Source organism: Entelurus aequoreus, linkage group LG02, assembly GCF_033978785.1.
Source record: "Entelurus aequoreus isolate RoL-2023_Sb linkage group LG02, RoL_Eaeq_v1.1, whole genome shotgun sequence".
Lineage (NCBI taxonomy): Eukaryota > Metazoa > Chordata > Actinopteri > Syngnathiformes > Syngnathidae > Entelurus > Entelurus aequoreus.
Window position 1 is genome coordinate 11001552 of NC_084732.1, and position 9430 is coordinate 11010981.

Sequence of the window (9430 nt, forward strand, 5' to 3'; positions counted from 1 at the left end):
TCCAACGCCACTCATTACACTAAGCTGACTAAAGACCAAGGTGGTCACCGCGCTGGCCGCTACCGTGCAGGACAGCTCCTGAACCTCAGCCAACATATTAGGGATGGGTTTGAAAGAAAACAAATAACTGGAGCAGCTTTTATAGATCTTTCATATGACCCTGTCCAAGATGGTACGGTGTACTAAAGAGGACCTGGCCGAGTCAAGCAAAAGTGGCGCTCGCCAGCGCCAACCACTGGAAACAAGTAGCCTTTTGGAAGTTTGAGGCTGTCCTTAAAAGTGCCATCCAAGAAATGTCAAACTACTACAATAACAACCATCAAAAACCCAACCATGCAGTTTCCAACAGAGGAATCAAGATGCGTGACTTGGGATGGCCACACACCGTCCAACCATACACATCCCATGTATCTTGGTATTAGACCGGATAGGACACTCTCCTTCAAGACACACCTGGAGAACACCAAAGCCAAGGTCAAACCCTGCAACAACAAACTAGTGAACTCCAAGTGGGGGGCAGATCCACCAACAATCTGTGCAACTGCCCTGGCCCTGTGCTTCTCCACAGCAGGGTATGCCTGCTCGGGCTAGAACCCATCAGGCCACACCAGACTGGTGGACACAGCCTTAGCAGAATCATCTGGGGAAGCCTAAAGACAACACCTGTCCTGTGTCTTTATGCGTTAGCCGGCATCTCTCGCCCGCACATCAGACGACTACGTATTGCTCAAGAAGAACGGACAACAAAGGAGACAGCCATCAGACATCGCTTGCATGGCCATGTAGTAACCCCTCGCAGGCTCCCATCCAGAGCCAGTTTGGTGCAGACAGTCCTGCCCCTCCAGACCACCAAACAAGGACCAACATCTGTGAAGATGAACGGCTAAGAGGCACACGAGCACTTGAAGGACTGGACAGGGTCATCACACAAACGGAAAGCCTCTTGGCCACGATCTTGGTTGTACAATCTGGAAGTCCCTTAACACGGTGGTCCCCAACCTTTTTGTAGCTGCGGACCGGTCAACGCTTGAAAATTTGTCCCACGGACCGGGGGGCGGGGGGGTATGGTATTTTATTTATTTATTTTTATTTATTTTTTTGTCATAAAGAAATACAATCATGTGTGCTTACGGACTGTATCCCTGCAGACTGTATTGATCTATATTGATATATTATGTATATATTGTGTTTTTTATGTTGATTTAATAAAAAAATAAAAAAATAAAAATAATTTCTTGTGCGGCCCGGTACCAATCGGCCCACTGCCTTAACAGACTGCGTGTGGACCAAGGGAATGCAAAGCACTGATAAAAGCCTGGAACTAGACAGCAGACCACACATGCAGCTGTGGATCAGAGCAGGCAATGTCCCTGACAAGACCATGGCAGAACCTCATCTGAGATTGCTACGGACTTAAAGAAGATGTCCTGTCCTACAGCAATGTCCCTGACAAGACCATGACAGAACATCATCTGAGACTTGAAGAGGATGTCCTGTCCTACGACAATGTCCCTGACAAGACCATGACAGAACCTCATCTGAGATTGCTACGGACTTAAAGAAGATGTCCTGTCCTACAGCAATGTCCCTGACAAGACCATGACAGAACATCATCTGAGACTTGAAGAGGAGGTCCTGTCCTACGACAATGTCCCTGACAAGACCATGACAGAACCTCACCTGAGACTTGAAGAGGATGCCCTGTCCTACGACAATATCCCTGACAAGACCATGACAGAACCTCATCTGAGACTTGAAGAGGATGTCCTGTCCTACGGCAATGTCCCTGACAAGACCATGGCAGAACCTCATCTGAGACTTGAAGAGGATGCCCTGTCCTACGACAATGTCCCTGACAAGACCATGACAGAACCTCATCTGAGACTTGAAGAGGATGTCCTGTCCTACGACAATGTCCCTGACAAGACCATGACAGAACCTCATCTGAGATTGCTACGGACTTGAAGAGGATGTCCTGTCCTGCGGCAATGTCCCTGACAAGACCATGACAGAACCTCATCTGAGACTTGAAGAGGATGTCCTGTCCTATGACAATGTCCCTGACAAGACCATGGCAGAACCTCATCTGAGACTTGAAGAGGATGTCCTGTCCTACGACAATGTCCCTGACAAGACCATGACAGAACCTCATCTGAGATTGCTACGGACTTGAAGAGGATGTCCTGTCCTACGGCAATGTCCCTGACAAGACCATGACAGAACCTCATCTGAGACTTGAAGAGGATGTCCTGTCCTACGACAATGTCCCTGACAAGACCATGACAGAACCTCATCTGAGATTGCTACGGACTTGAAGAGGATGTCCTGTCCTACGGCAATGTCCCTGACAAGACCATGACAGAACCTCATCTGAGACTTGAAGAGGATGTCCTGTCCTACGACAATGTCCCTGACAAGACCATGACAGAACCTCATCTGAGACTTGAAGAGGATGTCCTGTCCTACGACATCATCTTCAGTTCTTGTGTGAGACCACTGAGGGCTAGGACTGAGAGTCTTTCAGATGGATAGAAAGACTCAGCGTGATTGGACGGTCTCCAGTGTCACATGACCTGCAGCTCTATCTGGACCTCCTTAATGGACCTTCATTTCTTCTGCAGGCCATGTGACTCTCTCTCTGTGACCCGCCAACTACACCCAATCTGTCACCACACACACACACTCACACACACACACACACACACACACACACACACACACACACACACACACACACACACACACACACACACACACACACACACACACACACACACACACACACACATACACCTTCTACAACTAGCTCCACAACACATCAACATGTTCTGCATGAAGAAAGAGATGTAGTTCCTGCTGGGTCCACAGGGGGCACTAAATAAAGAGATAGTTCCTGCTGGGTCCACAGGGGGCACTAAATAAAGAGATAGTTCCTGCTGGGTCCACAGGGGGCACTAAATAAAGAGATAGTTCCTGCTGGGTCCACAGGGGGCACTAAATAAAGAGATAGTTCCTGTTGGGTCCACAGGGGGCACTAAATAAAGAGATGTAGTTCCTGCTGGGTCCACAGGGGGCAATAAATAAAGAGATAGTTCCTGCTGGGTCCACAGGGGGCGATAAATAAAGAGATAGTTCCTGCTGGGTCCACAGGGGGCACTAAATAAAGAGATGTAGTTCCTGCTGGGTCCACAGGGGGCAATAAATAAAGAGATAGTTCCTGCTGGGTCCACAGGGGGCACTAAATAAAGAGATAGTTCCTGCTATCTGCACAGACTTTTAGGCAAAGTGTGATTACAACACAAGAAGACAAACGGCGGTGGAAACGCGCTCGCTCCATCAGGCGCCGCTATCTTGTCACATCGTCGTCATGGGAACATCGCTCATTGGCCACTTTACCTTAGCATGCTATCTGTGTATGTGTGTGTGTGTGTGTGTGTGTGTGTGTGTGTGTGTGTGTGTGTGTGTGTGTGTGTGTGTGTGTGTGTGTGTGTGTGTGTGTGTGTGTGTGTGTGTGTGTGTGTGTGTGTGTGTGTGTGTGTGTGTGTGAGATAAGCAATTGACCTGGGACTCCCCCAACTTTAATCTGAGAGCATATAGAACTCAGACTGAATATGGAGTATGTTAGCATCACACACACACACACACACACACACACACACACACACACACACACACACACACACACACACACACACACACACACACACACACACACACAGGAGGATAAAAGTAATGTTTGCCTGTGGAGAAGATGATGTCATAAGAGGATGTACTTCCTTCCTCCCAAGTAGGCTTCACTACACGGCTGGACGCCATCTTGGTTTGCTTTGATGTTAAGAGTATTTAAAGATGTAGGCTGTTTGAATACTTGAAATTGTTTTGTGTTATTTTGAAGTTGTCATGCAATGGTTTTGTGTTAACTTTAAGCTATCTTGCTAGGGTTTGTGTGTTGTTTTTAAGTTATCAATACAACATCATGTTGTTTTTTTGTGACATCATGTTGTATGTTGTGTGACATCATGTTGTATTTTGTGACATCATGTTGTATTTTGTGACATCATGTTGTATTTTGTGACATCATGTTGTTTTTTGTGACACCATGTTTTGTTGTGTGACATCATGTTGTATTTTGTGACATCATGTTGTATTTTGTGACATCATGTTGTTTTTTGTGACATGTTGTATTTTGTGACATCATGTTGTTTTTTTGTGACACCATGTTTTGTTGTGTGACATCATGTTTTGTTGTTCGACATCATGTTGTATTTTGTGACATCATGTTGTATTTTGTGACATCATGTTGTATGTTGTGACATCATGTTGTATTTTGTGACATCATGTTGTATTTTGTGACATCATGTTGTATGTTGTGACATCATGTTGTATTTTGTGACATCGTGTTGTATTTTGTGACATCATGCTGTATTTTTTGACATGTTGTATTTTGTGACATCATGTTATATTTTGTGACATAATGTTTTGTTGTGTGACATCATGTTGTATTTTGTGACATCATGTTTTGTTGTGTGATATCATGTTGTATTTTGTGACATCATGTTGTATTTTGTGACATCATGTTGTATTTTTTGACATCATGTTGTATTTTGTGACATCATGTTGTATTTTGTTACATCATGTTGTATCTTGTGACATCATGTTGTGTTGTGTGACATCATGTTGTATTTTGTGACATCATGTTGTATTTTGCGACATCATGTTGTATTTTGCGACATCATGTTGTATTTTGTGACATCATGTTGTATTTTGTGACATCATGTTGTGTTTTGTGACATCATGTTGTATTTTGTGACATCATGTTGTATTTTGTTACATCATGTTGTGTTGTGTGACATCATGTTGTATTTTGTGACATCATGTTGTGTTTTGTGACATCATGTTGTATTTTGTGACATCATGTTGTATTTTGTGACATCATGTTGTATTTTGCGACATCATGTTGTATTTTGCGACATCATGTTGTTATTTGTGACACCATGTTGTATTTTGTGACATCATGTTGTATTTTGCGACATCATGTTGTTATTTGTGACACCATGTTGTGTTTTGTGACATCATGTTGTATTTTGTGACATCATGTTGTATTTTGCGACATCATGTTGTATTTTGCGACATAATGTTGTTATTTGTGACACCATGTTGTATTTTGTGACATCATGTTGTATTTTGCGACATCATGTTGTTATTTGTGACACCATGTTGTGTTTTGTGACATCATGTTGTATTTTGTGACATCATGTTGTATTTTGCGACATCATGTTGTTATTTGTGACACCATGTTGTATTTTGTGACATCATGTTGTATTTTGCGACATCATGTTGTATTTTGCGACATAATGTTGTTATTTGTGACACCATGTTGTATTTTGTGACATCATGTTGTATTTTGCGACATCATGTTGTTATTTGTGACACCATGTTGTGTTTTGTGACATCATGTTGTATTTTGTGACATCATGTTGTATTTTGCGACATCATGTTGTATTTTGTGTGACGTGTTGTATTTTGCGACATCATGTTGTGTTTTGTGACATCATGTTGTATTTTCTGACGTCATGTTGTATTTTGTGTGACGTGAGTGGACTTGTGTAACTTGTATCGTAGCACTTAGACTAAAATGCTGGCTAATGACTTGTGTGATAAGTAGTAATGTGAGGAAGGTAAGGTGAAGGTGTGATAAGTAGTCATGTGAGGAAGGTAAGGTGAAGGTGTGATAAGTAGTAATGTGAGGAAGGTAAGGTGAAGGTGTGATAAGTAGTAATGTGAGGAAGGTAAGGTGAAGGTGTGATAAGCAGTAATGTGAGGAAGGTAAGGTGAAGGTGTGATAAGTAGTCATGTGAGGAAGGTAAGGTGAAGGTGTGATAAGTAGTCATGTGAGGAAGGTAAGGTGAAGGTGTGATAAGTAGTAATGTGAGGAAGGTAAGGTGAAGGTGTGATAATTAGTAATGTGAGGAAGGTAAGGTGGAGGTGTGATAAGTAGTAATGTGAGGAAGGTAAGGTGAAGGTGTGATAAGCAGTAATGTGAGGAAGGTAAGGTGAAGGTGTGATAAGTAGTCATGTGAGGAAGGTAAGGTGAAGGTGTGATAAGTAGTCATGTGAGGAAGGTAAGGTGAAGGTGTGATAAGTAGTAATGTGAGGAAGGTAAGGTGAAGGTGTGATAATTAGTAATGTGAGGAAGGTAAGGTGAAGGTGTGATAAGTAGTAATGTGAGGAAGGTAAGGTGAAGGTGTGATAAGCAGTAATGTGAGGAAGGTAAGGTGAAGGTGTGATAAGTAGTAATGTGAGGAAGGTAAGGTGAAGGTGTGATAAGCAGTAATGTGAGGAAGGTAAGGTGAAGGTGTGATAAGTAGTAATGTGAGGAAGGTAAGGTGAAGGTGTGATAAGTAGTAATGTGAGGAAGGTAAGGTGAAGGTGTGATAAGTAGTCATGTGAGGAAGGTAAGGTGAAGGTGTGATAAGTAGTCATGTGAGGAAGGTAAGGTGAAGGTGAGTGTTGTCCACTCTCAGGTGTGCAGCCGCTCATCCATCATGTGATCTGTGCTGCAGGTTATTGATCCAGGCTGCCTCCATCTTTAATGGAAGACATCTTTAATGCATACCAATCACCCCCACCACCCCTGCCCCCCCCCCCCTCACGTGTGGGTGAACAACAAGGAAAGAAACTTCTAGTGCTACAAACTCATCCTCCACATGCATACTTTCATGTTTACAGTATTTTATATATATATATATATATATATATATATATATATATATATATATATATATATATATATATATATATATATATATATATATATATATATATATATATATATATATATATTATATATATATATATATATATTATATATATATATATATATATATATATACATTGTGTACAGTATAATATATGTACATTGTATACAGTATAATTTTTGTACATTATATACAGTATACTATTTGTACATTATATACAGTAAAATATATGTACAATATATATACAATGTAATATATGTACAATATATACAGTATAATATATGTACATTATATACAGTATAATATATGTACATTATATACAGTATAATTTTTGTACATTAAATACAGTATAATATATGTACATTATATACAGTATAATTTTTGTACATTAAATACAGTATAATATATGTGCAATATATACAGCATAATATATGTACATTATATACAGTATAATATGTGTACAATATATACAGCATAATATATGTACAATATATACAGTATAATATATGTACATTATATACAGTAAAATATATGTACAGTATATACAGTATAATATATGTACATTGTATACAGTACTGTATATGCACATTATATACAGTATAATATATGTAAAATATATACAGTATCATATGTGTACATTGTATACAGTATTATATATGTACATTATATACAGTTTAATATATGTACATTATATACAGTATAATATATGTACATTATATACAGCATAATATATGTACATTATATACAGTATAATATATGTACATTATATACAGTATAATATATGTACATTATATACACTATAATATATGTACAATATTTACATTATAATATATATACATTATGTACAGTATACTTACACAGTATAATATATGTACATTATATTTACATGATATACTGTATATAAAGCATGTTGAGTATACTGTGTATAATGTATATAATCCCATCATTGTTTCTCAAACTACTGTAGTGGTACATGTACCAGTAGTGGTACATGTACCACTACGGGTACATGTACCACTACGGGTACATGTACCAGTAGTGGTACATGTAACTCAACATGAACTTTCAGTAACTCTGAGGTGATGCAGCAGCTCAACTTGAACTTTCAGTAACTCTGAGGTGATGCAGCAGCTCAACATGAACTTTCAGTAACTCTGAGGTGATGCAGCAGCTCAACATGAACTTTCAGTAACTCTGAGGTGATGCAGCAGCTCAACATGAACTTTCAGTAACTCTGAGGTGATGCAGCAGCTCAACATGAACTTTCAGTAACTCTGAGGTGATGCAGCAGCTCAACATGAACTTTCAGTAACTCTGAGGTGATGCAGCAGCTCAACATGAACTTTCAGTAACTCTGAGGTGATGCAGCAGCTCAACTTGAACTTTCAGTAACTCTGAGGTGATGCAGCAGCTCAACATGAACTTTCAGTAACTCTGAGGTGATGCAGCAGCTCAACATGAACTTTCAGTAACTCTGAGGTGATGCAGCAGCTCAACATGAACTTTCAGTAACTCTGAGGTGATGCAGCAGCTCAACATGAACTTTCAGTAACTCTGAGGTGATGCAGCAGCTCAACTTGAGTGCAGAACAATGACACAACTTTGTCACATCAAAGACAACAACTTGTGTACTTTCTCCTCGACAATATTGTGTACTTTTCATCACAATGACAACACTAACAAAGTTTGTTTTTGTTTGTATTTTTGACCAGAAGAAGGACATTTTCTTCCTTTTTTTATTTCAATTTATTTTTCTGCACATTTTTGGTGAACAAGAAGAATCTTTTATTCGCCTGCTTATCACATTTCATCTTCTCAATTTGCTCATTTGCATATAGACAGTCTGCATTTGTGTTGCCTCCACTTACACACACACACACACACACACACACACACACACACACACACACACACACACACACACACACACACACACAGGATTGATGGTAATGTGTGACCTCCAAAGTGTTGTATAGTGTATTGTAGCAAGCAGGCGAGATGCAGACAAACAACAATTGTCCAAACATGGTCGTACAGGAAGTGGACAAGGTGAATGGGAATTACCCACAAGACCTTGGGGCTGACACCAGTTCACTATGCTGCTCCAGTGTGTGTGTGTGTGTGTGTGTGTGTGTGTGTGTGTGTGTGTGTGTGTGTGTGTGTGTGTGTGTGTGTGTGTGTGTGTGTGTGTGTGTGTGTGTGTGTGTGTGTGTGTGTGTGTGTGTGTGTGTGTGTGTGTGTGTGTGTGTGTGTGTGTGTGTGCAAAGAGAATCCCTGTCCTTTAAAAAGTAATATTATATCTAAAATTGTGCTACACAAAGCACATCTTAAAGTCAAACATCACACACACGCACACACGCACGCACACACACACACACACACACACACACGCACACACACACACACACACTGGTGGACCAACAAGGCTGAAGAAATGGTAAATGGTAAATGGGTTGTATTTGTACAGTGCTTTTCTACCTTTTTTAAGGAACTCAAAGCGCTTTGACACACACATTCACACACACATTCACACACACATTCACACATTCACACATTCACACACACATTCACACACACATTCACACACACATTCACACACACATTCACACACACATTCACACACACATTCACACATTCACACATTCACACACACATTCACACACACATTCACA